A 13,336-nucleotide genomic window follows, 5' to 3' on the forward strand; every position below is an offset into this window, starting at 1 on the left:
GTAACGCTGGGGCTGGGCCTGCCTCATCGTGGCCCCCTGTATGATTCGGGGTCCCGTCCCCTCCTGAGCCATCCGTGAACCACAGTAGATGCCTTCTGGAGGTCTGACCCGCCTGGGGGATCCGTGTTCCAGTCTGACCTTGGGGCCGAGGCAGGGGCCTGTGAGGTGAGGGGCTTGGTGCCCGCAAGGAGCCTGTGCTCAGTGCCCTGGGCCCCTCGCTGGCCCTGAGATGTGCCAGATTCCTTGTTCCCCGGGCGGGGCTCTTCTCCCAAGGCCACCTCCTGCTGCTCCGTGGACTCTGCCAGCCTCTGCTTCCCAGCTTTCCTGGGACTCCCTGCTCCCAAACCCTGCCTCCACAGGTGCACTCTCGGTCCCGCAAGCAGCAGAGCCTCCCCTGGGGTCAGACCCTGGCCGCAAGACGGGCGCCACCACTCAGAGGCGGGGCTGCCCCTTTGGGCCAGTGCTGCGCGCCCCTACCCCATCAACCAGCAGGGACCAGAGGCTACCTTGGCTGAGATTCTGAGGCCAGAGAGCTGAGCCGGGAGCCGGTCACCCCGATCCCGTTCTCCGTTCCCCTCACCACGCCCCACCCAGGACTCACCCGGGAAAGGCGAGATGCTTCCAGTCTCACTCTCCTCAAGAGTGACCACCTTTAACGTGGACATCATGCGGTAACTGTTGATCGAGCACTCTCCTCAAGAGTGACCACCTTTAAGTGGACATCATGCGGTAACTGTTGATCGAGTCCACTTTATTTCACAGTCTGTGCTTTTTCTGTCACATTTGAGAAATGTCTGCCAAACCCAAGGTCCCTAAGATTTTTCTCCCATGAAAAGGCAGACAGCAGACGCAGAGGAAATGCTTGTGTTCAGAATGTCTCAAGACCTTTCATAACTCAGTGACAGGAAGACTCTGAGCCCAGGTTTTTTAAAAAAAGGATTATTTATTTTTTGGCCGTGCTGGGTCTTGTCTGCCATGCGTGACTTCCTCTGGCTGCGGCACGCGGGGGCTGCGCTCCAGTTGTGGGGTGGGGGCCGCTCCTCGCAGGGACTCCTCTCGTTGCGGAGCGCAGGCTTTAGGGCACGTGGCTCCTGTAGTCCCGGCTCGTGGGCTCAGTAGCTGGGGCGCCTGGGCTTAGCAGACGAGTGGCACGCGGGGTCTTCCTGGACTAGACAGCAACCCGTGTCCCCTGCACTGGCAGGGGGACTCTTAACCACTGGACCTCCTGGGAACCCTGGGCTCGCTTTTTAAAATGGCAGCACACCAGGATTCCCGGTCCTTCACCATCTCCCGCAGTTCACTCAAACTCATGTCTGTTGAGTCAGTGATGCCATCCAGCCATCTCATCCTCTGTCGTCCCCCTCTCCTCCTGCCCTCTTTCCCAGCATCAGGGTCTTTTCCCATGAGTTGGCTCTTTGCATCAGGTGGCCAAAGTATTGCAGTTTCAGCTTCAACATCAGTCCTTCCAATGAACATTCAGGACTGATCTCCTTTAGGATGGACTGGGTGGATCTCCTTGCAGTCCAAGGGACTCTCAAGAGTCTTCTCCAACACCACAGTTCAAAAGCATCAATTCTTTGGCACTCAGCTTTCTTTATAGTCCAACTCTCACATCCATACATGACCACTGGAAAAACCGTAGGTTTGACTATGTGAACCTTTGTCGGCAAAGTGATGTCTCTGCTTTTTAATATGCTGTCTAGGTTGTCATAGCTTTCCTTCCAAGGAGAAAGCGTCTCTCAGTTTCATGGCTGCAGTCACTGCCCGCAGTGGTTTTGGTGGTTAGGAAAACGCAAATGAGAACTGCAGCGCAATGCCACCTCCTGCCCATGGAAAGGCTAAAGTGGAAAAGGCCGGCCACGGCAGGCGTGGGCGAGGGTGCGGAGCAGCGGGCGCCGGGTGGGGGCGCTGTGGGGAGTCTGGCGGCTTCCTGAGGAGTTGGATGCACACCTGCCCTAAAGACCCAGCTGCCCTGCTCCCAGGTTCTCGCATGCGCCGTCCCACAAAGATGGTGCGTGGATGTTCCCAGCAGCTCCTGTGACCAGCAGACCAAGTGCCCCTCCCTGAGCGGCTGGGAGGATTGATTCTGCTGGTGGAGGCTGTCACCCGGGAGGCTGCCCAGGTGGTGCTAGTGGGGAAGAATCCGCCTGCCAATGCAGGAGACGCAAGAGACTCGAGTTCAATCCCTGGGTTGGGAAGATCCCCTGGAGGAGGAAACAGCAACCCACTCCAGTACTCCTGCCTGGAGAATCCCATGCACAGAGGAGCCTGGCGGGCTGCAGTCCGTGGGGTCACGGAGGGTCCGACGCGACTGAGCGCACACATGTCCCTTGGGCCAGCACCTGGGAAGGCCTCAATCATTACATCCCGTGTTGTCTTCATCTCGTCCGACTGGGTCAGAGTGCAGGTGGGGAAACTGAGGCCTGGAGAGGGGCGGAGGGATTACTGGGATCAGTCAGGGCTCAACGCCAACGCCAGAGCCAGCAGCCAGGCCTCTTACTGTGGCCAGCGGACGCCCAGCTCCCCTTCTACCTCCATCTTGGTGGGGCCGCTGGGCCTCCATCTCACAGACACGGGAGTGTCTCCAAGCTTCCTCTCGGCTGGATGGAAGCAGCCCGGCCCGCGCAGACTGGGCAAGTACCCATCCCCGAACCGCCCAGCTAATAAGCTCCCCATTAAGCCCTAACAAGCAGCACCAGCCCCCCTTGCTGGTCTGGGCTAAATTAATCCAAAAAGAGCCTCATCTGATGTGAGGCCAGCTCTTCTGGGCAGCCTTGACAGAGGCAGAGGAGAGGGAAGCGGACGGAGGCAGAGCTGTGAGCGTCTGCTTTGAAAATGAGTCTTCAGTTCCCGAGTGAGGACAGGAGGGAGGAGGCAGCCAGCCTCACCGCATCCCAGAGCCGCTGGGCCTGGGGTGAGGGTGGGACGCGGGGCCAAGCCGGGCGCTGGGCGCAGCTTGGAGCCCCCGAGCCCCACCCAGCTCCCACCTGAGCATTCTGTCTCCGGGTCACAGAGCGCCCCGGACTTGGGGCTGAAGCACAGTCATTTCTTCTACTTTGTCAGGGCCCCGTGTGGGCTGCACGCTGGGCTCTGCTGCCTGAGGTACTGGGCAGGCAGCACCCACCCCACTGGAGGAAGGGACCTCGTTTGAGAAGGTGCCCTCGTGGGGGCGGTCTGCAGGCAGGACGGGGTGTCTGTGTCCCCAGGACGGAGCCGGGGGCCATCGCGTCGCTGTTTGTGACCGGCGTCACTCCGTCAGGCTGCCCGTGGGGGCCGTCCAGACGCCACCCCTCAGCAGGGGAGCCGAGGGTCCGCCAGGGCTGTGGGACGGAAAGGGGGGAGGTGACCACTCCCAGAGCTGCACCCACGTGCCCCCCACACGCTGCAGACAGAATGGACCCCAACTCACCCCGCCCAGAGCCCCCAGGATGCCAGCTCTGCCCAACGTCCTGCCCGTGGCCTCTGAAAGCGAATCGGTTTGACAACCCGGCTTCAGCTCTCCACGCCTGCGAAGGCCAGGGGCTTGCTGACCTGGCGGGCCTGAGGGTGGGGGCCCGGCAGCCGAGGGGGCCTGGCCTGGAGGGGAGCTCCGCTCACCTGACGGAGAACCTTTCCCTCTAAGGTCTGACTGCCCTTCTGTTAACAGACCCTCTGCCGCCCCATTCACCTGGTCCATGAGCTGGGGGCCCGGGCTGGGCAATGCCGGGAGGCAGAACAAAATGCCTGAGCACTTGTGCTCCAGGTTCCGAGTCACGCGCGTCGCTATGGTGTCCCCACACCTGCCCTGGGGCCTCCCCAACATCAGGGCCCCCAGGACCCGGCTTCTCCCCGAGGCTCCGCGCGGGCAGTGGACTGGCCCGGCACAGACACCTCCTGGCCGTGCAGCTGGCCCTCGCCTGTCGCCCGCTGTCACCGGCCTCGGAGGCACAGGTCCTGGCCTGGGTGGGGCTAGAGCTGCCAGCAGGGGGCTCCTTGGCCGTTGGGGCGGGACGCACAGCCTGGCAAGGGGTGGGGACTGGCTGCAGTCCTGAGCTCCCAGGGAGAGCGGGGCAGGCCGGCCAGGACCCCACCCTAGCCTCCACCCGGAGGTCACCCCAGGACCGGGGCCCTGCTGTGGGGGCGCCTCCCCTGGGCCCCAGGCACGTGGCTGCTCCCCTTTCCTCCACCTCCCTCCCCTACAGGAGGGCCTGCCACCACAAGGCCCTGGGGACTAAGATGACGGCAGCCCCCCCCCAAGCTCCAGGGGAGCCTCAAGTGACGCGTGTTGGTGGGGACCCCAGACTCCATCCCGGGGGATAAGAGGGGTCCAGGGTCCCTCGGCCGAGCCCCTCCGTGCCAGGCTGACATGGGCCCATCAAAGTCTCCAAGTTAACAAGTTCAGGCCTGATGATTATTAACTAAATTCACAAAGTTGATGAAAAAAATCAGGATATAAATAAATATTCCTGGAGATATTCCACCCCCTGCAGGCATGAACTTTGAATAATTGGAGAGAATTATGCTGAGGACTAATCAGAACTTTTTTTTTTCTTTTGCTAATTACCTCTGGGTTTCATCAGTGTCAGAGTCTAATCAACTCCAGACATCTTAATCGACCCTCGGGAAACCTTAGGGAGGGGAGGCTTGGTGTCATAGGGAGGGGGAAGGGGCGCTGAGCGTGAGGAGGGTCCTGGCTGCAGAGCCACCCGGCTGGGGCGCGGTCGGGGTGGGATTGGGGTGGCTCCCGGCTCCGCAGCCGCCTCTGAGCTGCGTTTCTCGGTCAAGTGGACGGGGCCCAGTGTGGGGGCTGCCCCGGGGGGCCCCCAGTCCTGGGGGGAGGCCGCCGGGTCGTGGTGTGGCCTGGGGGCAGCTCAGGATTCTGGCTGGAAGGAAGCTTTGCTCCCCTCGACCCCCCACAGGAAGACCGTTTGCATATGTTGAAAAATTGCTCCAGTGCCTGGGAACAGAGGCCCAGGCCTCAAGGGGCTGACAGCCTGATCATGATCACGGTTTTTGCCCTGAGTGCAGGGGCTCTGGAGCTGTGACAGCCGGGCCTGCGCAGCCGTTCAGCCCCTGAGGGGACGCCCACCCCTCATTCTCTAATCCCCCTGAGGGGACGCCCCCCCTCCCTGTCCTTTCAGCCCCTGAGGGGACGCCCACCCCCATCCTCTCAGACCCTGAGGGGATGCCCACCCCTCATTCTCTTAGCCCCAGAGCAGGTCGCCCACTCCCCTGGCCTCTCTCCGTCACTGGGGCTGCTTCTGCCCCTTTCCTCCTCACATCCTTGCTCCCCAAGCCCAGGAGTCTTTAACCAGTTTCAGAGGGAAATCTCATCCACATGGAAAGTCGCCTTAATGTGGGACCTTCTCCAGGTTCCTGCCTGGAGAGTCCTGTGGACAGAGGAGCCTGGCGGGCTACAGTCCAGGGGGTCACACAGAGTCGGGCACAACTGAGTGACTGAGCAGCGTGCAGCGCATCCTCAGGAAACCAGAGCCCCCACCCCCAAACCCGCCAGGCAGCACGCCCCCTCCCCGCTCCCTCCCTTGACCGGCTCCTGGGAGTCGCCCCTGGTCAGGTCAGGTCGGGGTCTTCAGGCCTGCGCTGCCACAGGGAGCAGGCTGGATGGACCCCCTGCCCATCCCTGCAGGCAGCAGCCCGCAGACCCCGCAGGCCAGCGTGGGGATAGCCCCTCGGAGCTAGGTCTTAGGAGATGCCCACCACGTGAGTCCCCAACCCCGCAAGGGCCCTGGCCTCGGGGTCCTGCACCCCCAGCAGGGGGCCCTCGTAGACCCAGGGCGACTGAGGTGGGGTGTCTGCCGGCCCCTCTCCTCTCCCGGGACCCGCGAGGGTCACAGCTCCCCCAGCAGGCAGGTCCTGGCTGTGGTGATGGGTCGACAGTGTGTCCTGTTCTCACAGGCCCAGAGCGGCCAGCTTTGCCCGCATTTCCTGGAGGTGCCTCAGGCTGTGGCTCCAGGGAAGCCCACCCCTCACCCCGTGCTGGCCTGGACCCGAGCCTGGGTCCCAATCATCCCTCTGGAAGCTGACAGGGGCGCTGAGGGTGGGAGCTGGCCTGGAAGCATCACAGCTGGGGCCACTCCCTCCCCTGCAGGGCAGGGGGTACGGCCTCTCCCAGCTCTGACACAGGGGCTCCGAAGCGGGCTCGCTCCTTTTCCTCCTGAACTTTCCTAGATGGGGTTTGGGGTCTGGGGCACAGGGGCTTTGCAGGGAAAGTGCCCCGGGGGCCTGGGCCTTGTAGAAGGGGACGCAGGGAGGGTGTGCTGAGCGGTGTCCCAGGGAGGCTTGGGGGGGGGGACGGCGGTGCCCAGGGGGCGCTGGGAGGGCGGAGGTCCCGGGGGCGGGGTCTGAGGGGGGTCCTCAGTCTCCACCTCTGGCTCACTCCTTGCTTCTCCAGGCCTGGCCTTCTCCTCCCGTCTTCCCGTCTCTCCCCACCTACCTCGCAGGGCTCTCAGTATGCAGGTGGCCCAGGGCCCTGTGGGCACAGGGCGGGGCTGGCTGGGCCGCCCCCCCCCCCCGCCCCCCCGTTGCCTGTCCCTCCTGATGCAGCCTGACCAGCTGCCCCTGCAGCCCCTCCCCACCCCTGTCAGGGAGGCAGTGGTCCAACCGCTGCCTCCCTCTCCTGGGGTCCCGAGGATTAGACACGCACAGACACCCCTGAGTCTGAGCCCTGGCCACCCCCGTCCCTCCTGCCTCCCTGCCTCCTCAGCCAGACCTTGCAAGTCGATCATTTCCTTTTCTTTCTTCCTTCTTTTATTTTTATATTTATTTATCTGGCTGTGCCTGGCCTTAACTGACGTTCCTGGCACCACGCGGGATCTTTCGTTGCTGTGCTGACCTCTCGTTGTGGCACTCGGGCCTGGAGCCCATGGGCTCGGTAGCTGAAGCCACCGATAACTTAGTTGCTCCGTGGCAGGCGGGGTCTTCCTTCCCCGACCAGGATCGAACCTGCGTTGCCTGCATTGCAAGGCGGGTTCTCAGCCACCGCACCCCAGGAAGCTCCTGCACGGGATCTTTGATTTTTGTCAGCATCTTCGGCTGTGATGGGCGAGCTCTTCACTTGGGCCTGTGGGCTCCAGCTCCCTGACCCGGGAGCAAATCTGGGCCCCTGCTTTGGGAGCGAAGTCTTGGCCTCTGGGCCACCAGGGAAGTCCCGCAAGTGGATTATTTCTGATTCCTGCCAAAGACAAAGGTAGATGACCACTGACCTGAGAGATTCTGGGTTCCTTTCTTGTCTTTAGACAAGTCAGGGGTTGGCACCCCTGTGACACAGGAGGGGGGCCCGAGGAGAGCCGCCTGGTGGACGGGGCACCAGCCGCTTCAGTGCTAGCTGTGGACGAACAGGGGACCCTGCCCTGGGCCCGGCACTACGCACAGCCCACCCTCCACGTCCAGGAGGGACTTGTGTGCTGGGGAACTTTTCTGGGGGAAGTGGGTGACTCAGGATTCAAACCCAGATTGGATCCCCAGCCCACACCCCCGGGGAGGGGCAGAGAGGGGCTGGGGGGTGTTCTGTGGCCCAGCTGCTCAGCCAGAGGTAGTGGGAGACAGAACCCCGACTCCTCCCCGAGGGAGCCTGGGTCTAGGGGTCGGGGCACTGCTGTGTCCCTACCCCCGCCCGGTCCTGACCCTGGATTCCTACCCCCGCCCGGTCCTGACCCTGGATTCCTACCCCCGCCCTGTCCTGACCCTGGATTCCTGTGTGGCTCTGGGCACCGGCCCGCTGTCTCTGGGCCCGTTTCCCATCTCCCATCCAGACTGGGTTCCACGTGCCCCAGGCCCAGACACGGTGTAATGGGCCGGGCAGGCCCACCAGAGGCCGACCCCGCCCTCCTGGGGACCCTGGCTCCCGCGGGGCCCGCAGCAGGCCTGGCCTCCCCGTCCAAGCAGGACCATCCATCACAGCTCCGTGATGGATCGTCTGTCCCTCCTCTGCCGCCGTGCCTGCTATTTCGGCTGCAGAATAATGTTTATCACGCCACACTACATGACACCCTCCCTCCCCTCCTTCCTTCCCTGCAGCCACCAGCAGATATTGGAAGATTTTCTTGGGCTATTTTCATGATTTTAATTTTCCATTCCCCTTCCCCTCTCTTCCCCCTTATTACATTTTGGGCTCTTTTGGGCTTCTGGAATGAGCATACATTTTCCTGGTGATATTTTTTAATAAAAACCATCATTTATGATTATTTTTCTTCCCCGCGAACTGTCAGCCTCCTCCCTGGGTTTCCGAACAACACGGCGTCCTGCCTGCTCAGTCACCACGCAGATGGGTGAGCGCGCCCGCCCTGACAGGCCCGGGGTTTGCTCCAGAGGCCCCCCTCGGCCCGGGGACCCTCCCGTCCCCCTGCCCTGCCCCGTCTCAGCCCAGCCCCGGTCTCCCGAGTCTCCTTGTTTCCTGAAGTGAGTCTCACCCGCAGCTTTCCCAGATCCGACTGTTAGAAGGGACTGAGGTCAGAGAGGAGGCGGGGCTGCCTCCCGGCTCCTGACGGCTCAGGACGACCAAGGACGCTGGTCCTCCACTGAGATTCCCATCTAACATGCAGGCAGTGCCCGGTGAGACGCAGGCTGGCCCGGAACACCGTCCAGCACAGCCTGGGATGGGGCCCTTCCTCTGAGACTTGGTTTCTCCCCTTGAAAACACAGAGACGTTCATTCAACAACTACGAATTGAGGGCCTGCTGTGTGCAGGAAGAGCCACACGCCTGTCCTGGGGCAGGAACCAGCCCAGAGGTCAGCCTCCTGTATGCCAGTTCCCGCACCCACAGACTCCAGAACGGAGCCCTGGGCTGTCCCAAGTTTCACTGTGTGACCTCGGGCAAGGTGTTGCCACTCTCTGGGCCACCTTGCTTTCCTTCCCTGGACTCCCTCCACCCCTGACGTGGATCCTGTCCTCATCAGCCCCCAGGGGGTCCTGTTTCCAGCAGCTGCGGCTTCCTCCCAGCTCCTCCTGGCTGCTGGCCAGTTACCCAGACCAGCCAGACTGTCCTGAAGCTCCCGGCTGCTCCGCCCTTGCCTGCCACGTCCAGGCGGCCCTCACCAGCTGCGCCCGGGAGCCCAAGTCCATGGCAGGGGGTGGCCACATGGCCCTCCCCCCCTGGCCAGGCCCTCGCTAGCCCTGGCTCCTTGGTGACCTTTGCAGAGGGGCCCTGTTGGGTCCTATGGCAGACAGGCTCAAAGCCCAGGACCACTGTCCGGGTTCTGGGCAAGCGAGTGGTGGGTTCTCCCTCCCAGCCCAACGTCTCCCTTATCAGTGGTAGAGATGTTGCTATGAATATTCATGGACTCATGAATATTCACGCTGGTGATGCCGCACTCCTCGACGCCCCTCGCCCTTGGGCCCCTCCACAGCTTTCTGGGCTCCTGCACCCTCTCCTCCCCTCGACCTCTGCCTGCGGGTGGCCTTACCTTCACTGCAGGGAGGCCTGGACCCCTGGTCCTGGACGCCCCGGTGGGAAAGAGCCCTGACCTCGTGCCCAGGGGTCCACACTCCCACCTCCACTCTGACCCCACTTCCCACAAAAGGGCTGGTCTCCCCGGGCCTCAGCTTCCCTTCTGACCTCTAGGGCCCCTGAGCGTCGGCCAGGCTGAGGGTGTTAGAACAAACATGCCCTCTCTGAGTCCACCTTCTGGGCGAGCGCTCTATTGTGTGGGGACAAAGCTGGGGGCTTGGGTTCTCTGGGTACAGGCCAGGGGGCCTCGGATTACCTAGGCAGTAACCAGAGCAGCCTGGCATCTGGTGTTGTGGGCCTACGGCCAGGGCCTGCTCACCTGGCCGTCCCTCGCGATGGGCGAGACACAGGCGGGCGCTCACTCTCTGACGGGGTAGGGGATGGTGCTGGCTGACGGGACAGCAAGTTCCGGAAGGCGAAGAGCTGCTGAGGCGACTCTGATCCTCCAGCTGAATTCAATCCCCAGGTCTGCGGGCGGATCTGAGAGTTCACCCCCAAGACGAGGTCTACCTGGAGAGCCTCACTGTTCCAGTGCCATCCAGACAGGGAGGAAAGCAGGGCAGGAGTGGCAGGGACACCGCAGAGAAAGCTCTGGAAGCCAGGGAGGGCGGGGGGCGGGGGCAGGGGCAGGGCGAGCCTGGACCCCCGTCCCGTCTCTCCGGCTGGGGGACCAGCCGCAGGGAGTTGGTCCCCCAGGTCACCGTGTGCCCTCAGCTGCACCCTGGGGTCCGTCTCTGCCTTTCCCGCTGTGTTCAAGGCCGAGCGACCCTTGGCCACTGTGGGAGAGCCCCACTCTGGGAGCATTTGGCCATTTGTCCTGACGGGACCCACCATGCGGAGCCGTGACACGCATGACCTACTGAGGAGCCCATCACCTCGGGATTCTGAGAGGCCAAACACTGCCTCAATGCCCTGCCCACGGTCCCAGGGTGCTCAGGGCGAGCTGCCCACCTGCGCCAGGCCTCCAGGGGCTCCTCTCTGGGCAGCGTCATGCATGCCGACCCTCATCCTAACCCTGACCCGTCTCGCTGAGGCTCCCTCTTTGCCAGTCTGACTCTCACTGGGCTGCAGGCCATGGGCATCTGAGGCTCCCAGGCCTGTCTCCCGTTGATGGGCCCGCCGCCCAGGCAAGAGGTAGCCCTCAGCCTGCAGACTATTTCCAGGGGTGAGGGGTCTCCGGCAGGAGCAGATGAGCGGCTGGAATTGTCAAGGAGAATAAGCCCTGACTAGCACTTCTAGAGAATTCCAAGACCCTAGGGCCCCTTGGTCTGCTGGTCACCAACCAGTCTCCGTGGACGGCGGCCTCCTTTGCGTTTGAGCGAACTGAAGGCTCTGGGGGCCCTATGCTCCCAGCGCACACTGACCACTGTCCTGGGGACCTGTCCCGCTCCCTGCGACAGTGTGGAGGCGGAGGCCCAGAGCCGCGGGGTGCTCGCCCAAGGTCACGCCAAGAGCACGTGGGGCCAGTGGACGATGGACGCTGGGCGCCCGCCCGGGGGTCTCACCCAGGCCCGCCCGGGGGTCTCACTCAGACCGGCCCGCGTGAGTCCGCGGCTGAGACCCGGCCCACTCCACGCTGTTTGCCTGAATTTGTCCCACTCTGTCTTCCCGCGGGAGCCACCGTGACATCTGTGGGGACGCGGCCGAGGAATGCCTAATGAGGGCCCGCGTGGCCACGCCGTGGAGCGCGGGCCGCACAGATGGCCCATCATCGCCCATTTTTATTAATTACTGGCTCCGTGTGATACGATTGGCTCGCGCGCCCCAGGCTCCTTGGCTTCACCGCGGGCCCAGCTATTCTGGAAGAAGAAACGGCCCTTCGTTTACATCAACGCGCGTTGCTTCCCTGCTTGCTTTGAGCCTCAGACACTGCTGGCTCCGCTCGGCTCTGGGGTGCTGGGCTGCGTGAGGAGCAGCAGGCGTGCAGCTGCCACCCACCCAAGGGGCTGGGGGTGCTGGGGGGGTCTGTGCAGGAGAGGCCTGGAGCGCCTGGGGGACCCCAGCATGGGCCGCAGGCGGGCAAGGAGACGCCAGGACCCCAGGGGCCCAGCCAGGGCTGAGGCCTCCTGGAAGCCCCTCCCTGCTGGCCTCAAGCCTGCAGGCCCTCTGGGGCTTGGAAGGAGAGTTTTTCGTCCCCGCCGTCAGAGGAGGGCACTTGGCCTTGCAAGGGCCTGGGGCCGCGGACGCCTGGTGCCACGAGAAGCCTCGGGTGTTTGAGGGCGCTCCACAGCCTCCCTCCCACATGCAGAGGCTCCAGACCCCAGCTGGGAGGTTCCCTCAGGCTCGGGGGGTCCCACAGGTCCCACAGCCTGGCCTCTGGCTGGCAGGGGTGTCGGCTAAGCCCCCCGACCCTGGGCCTCACAGACCCGCCTGCGAAGCGGGGCACGTCCTCCTGGAGGGTGAGTGGTCGGGGGGCGGCCTGCGGCTCTGCTGATGCTGCCGGTCCACCTCGGCCCTGGGCACGTCCCTCGCTGCCTGCAGCCTCGGGCAGCCTCTGTAAGGAGCGATCGCATCCTGCCGGACCCCCAACAGAAAGGAAAGAAAGTGCACGGGGGGCAGGGACCCACCATGCCAGACAGTCCTGGGAGGGGGCTGCTGACGCCGGGGGACACCCGTGGTCCTGGGCTGCGTCGGGCGTCTCCCCGCGGCTGGGACACCGCGTTCCCTCGGGCTTCTGTGTGCGGCCTGTTAGCCCGGGAGATAATGGAACACGAAGCACAAGTCAATGAAAAGATGCCGCGGAGGCTTTTTATAACTTGTTTCTGTCACGCCGGGCTGGAGCCTTATCTGCTGCCCACCTGACAGTCACCCATAAAGCTGGGTCCCTGCCCCGCTGGCGTCCATCACAGCCTGCCCAGGGTTGCTATCCGTAAGCCCGCGGAGCCCAGACCCTCGAGAGGTCAGCTCCAGGGTGCGCCGGTGGCTGCAGTCAGGCGAGCAGGGGGTGCCTTTGCAGAGATGTGGGGGAGGTGAAGATGTTGGGGTGCAGGTCACATCAGAGGGGGCAGGTAGGGCTGGGCTGTGGGCTGAGCAGAGGCCAGGAGGACTCGGAGGTGGGCCCACCACAGGCTGCCCTGAGATGGCTCGAGGGGCAGGATGGGGTGCTCAGGTCTTGTCAAGACAGAGCCGGGAGCGACTGTAGGTATATAGAAAGCCAGCATCTGCCGGGGCTAGGTGGTAGTGAGCTCCCTGACATGGGGGGAAATCAAGCACATCCTGGGTCAGAAAGCTTATGTGGGAGAAGAAAGGCCAGTATCACCGGGATTGGGGGAGTGGATATTTTTATCAAAAGTAACTGGGGGGAGCAGTGTCCTGGAAGGAAGCAGGGGAGGAGCTGTCTTCCACCCAGTCGATGCCTTGATGGCGGCCCAGAGGCTGGGCAGCCTGGTGGGCTCCTGGGGGCAGCTGTGGACCCCAGAGCTGGACCACTCCCTGGCAGAGTCATCACCACTGACCCAGAGGGAAGGGCAGAGGAAGGTGGCTGTGAGGGTGGCCTGGACGCTCGCTGGCAGGCCTGTGACCCGCGGAGCAGGCCAGAGGGAGGGCGGCCGGCCAGGAGGCCCTGGCCTCCTTCCCGGGGAAACGCGATCGATCGCTCCTGCGGCAGAGTGCCTCCTGCCCGACCCTCCCTGCTTGGGCCTGGACTGTCATCCCTGTGAGGCTCAGAGTGCGGCCTGGCCGTGCGGGGCCTCTGGGGGAGAAGGGCAGCTGACCGAAGAGGAGACGGGCCGGTCGTGCGTGGACGCTGCGGGACGGGGTGGTCTCTGTGCCCTGGACCCTCCTGCCTCCCCCTCCCCTGGGGTTCCACCCCCTCAACCCCCGCCCGCCAGGTCAGTTCAAACTCCTTGAGGGGCATGGGGCTCAGGGGTGCTGGCACAAGCCCCCCTCCA

This window comes from Bos indicus x Bos taurus, chromosome 25 (genome assembly GCF_003369695.1).
Source record: "Bos indicus x Bos taurus breed Angus x Brahman F1 hybrid chromosome 25, Bos_hybrid_MaternalHap_v2.0, whole genome shotgun sequence".
NCBI classification, from domain to species: domain Eukaryota; kingdom Metazoa; phylum Chordata; class Mammalia; order Artiodactyla; family Bovidae; genus Bos; species Bos indicus x Bos taurus.